The sequence below is a fragment of the Buceros rhinoceros genome, unplaced genomic scaffold (assembly GCF_000710305.1).
Source record: "Buceros rhinoceros silvestris isolate BGI_N320 unplaced genomic scaffold, ASM71030v1 scaffold14682, whole genome shotgun sequence".
NCBI lineage: Eukaryota > Metazoa > Chordata > Aves > Bucerotiformes > Bucerotidae > Buceros > Buceros rhinoceros.
In genome coordinates this window covers 37841-39111 of record NW_010399606.1, presented here as the reverse complement: position 1 = coordinate 39111, position 1271 = coordinate 37841, and the positions used below count along the sequence as shown (strand labels likewise).

Here is a 1271-nt window from a genome sequence, read left to right as displayed (position 1 = left end):
TCTTCCACCTAACGAGGCCCCAGGTATCTACCAAACAGCCTGTGGTTTGCTTTACTCCTCTTGCCATCTTTTTAAAAACAGCAAGAATAAACCCATCTAACGAAGACAGAGTAAACCCAGACGTCGCTTTGTACTTCACGTGTACAAAAAGGGCACACCCCAAAACACTGCTCGCTTCTAAGGCGTCAGTTCAGTCTTTTCCAGTAGGAAATAGAAATTATACAATTTATCCTGTGATTTAAAACAGTGATTTATTAATCATCGTTAAAGCATTATTACATTTTATAATTACGCATGTATTAAGTGTATCACAGCAGATATCTTCCCAGTACTAGTCTTTAAATCCTTTTGATGACTCTGAATTAAGGAGATATTTGGGAAAAAAGCCTTAAACCAGGAGAGAGAAAGTGACAGGCTTCATAGTTTATCTTCAACGCGTGTTTGAACATGAATTTCCTTCCTTGCATATTTTGCATACTTCTAAATACTGTGCAAGTAGTGGCACGTAGTGGCGTATCATTCAGTCACCCCGTGGCTGAGCCTCTGGTTAAGTAAGTAGCAATTTGAGCATCTCTAAGTATTTTCTAGACAGTATTTCATGGGCTGCCTGAAAAAACCACAATTTTTAGAAATAAAGGAACTCAAGAAGAGTCAAGAGGACTGAAGTTGAATTCACACAGTACAAACAAGAAAAAATATTTTAAAAATAGGAGGCGATAATTACCTAAAACCTCACATAAAGATTTCAAATCACCCAAGTGAATTAGGAGATTAAAATCAGGAATGAAACCCGTGTAATCCTACCATCAAAAAATGAGGGGAAAATGCTTCAGGGGGTAACTGTTTAGGTTAGGTTCTTCTACAAACTAAAGACATTACACCAAGGACAAATAAAAATAATTCCCCCCGCCCCGATCAGTCTGTTTAAGATCTCAAACAGTTATTAAAATAGCTGCACTTGCTGCTATCTAAAATAAAGCCAGCGAGGTATCTGGAACATCTGACCCAGACGGGGCTCTCCGCTGGAAGGGATGTTTCAAGGAACGCTTATTTTTAACGGCGAAGCGCTCGTTCAGATCATACACCAAGCTATGAAGAGCTGCGGACAGGAACGAGCATTTCCTATTTCTGTTTACGCTGACGGAGGCTACAAAAATGCAACAGAAAATACATGACCAAGTATGGGGATAAAAACCCCGCGTGTTGCTGGTGGGAGACGCAGAAGAATGGAGACATGCCCGAAGGCAGAGCAGAGCCTGCCTGGTAAACAA

At 40.4% G+C, this 1271-nt stretch overlaps 1 protein-coding gene across 1 annotated transcript in view; it reads right to left on the bottom strand.

Annotated features, from left to right (window-relative positions):
- Window positions 1–1271, bottom strand: part of LARS2 (leucyl-tRNA synthetase 2, mitochondrial) — a 56639-nt gene that overhangs the window by 18442 nt on the left and 36926 nt on the right. The gene's annotated exons all lie outside the window — the stretch shown is intronic.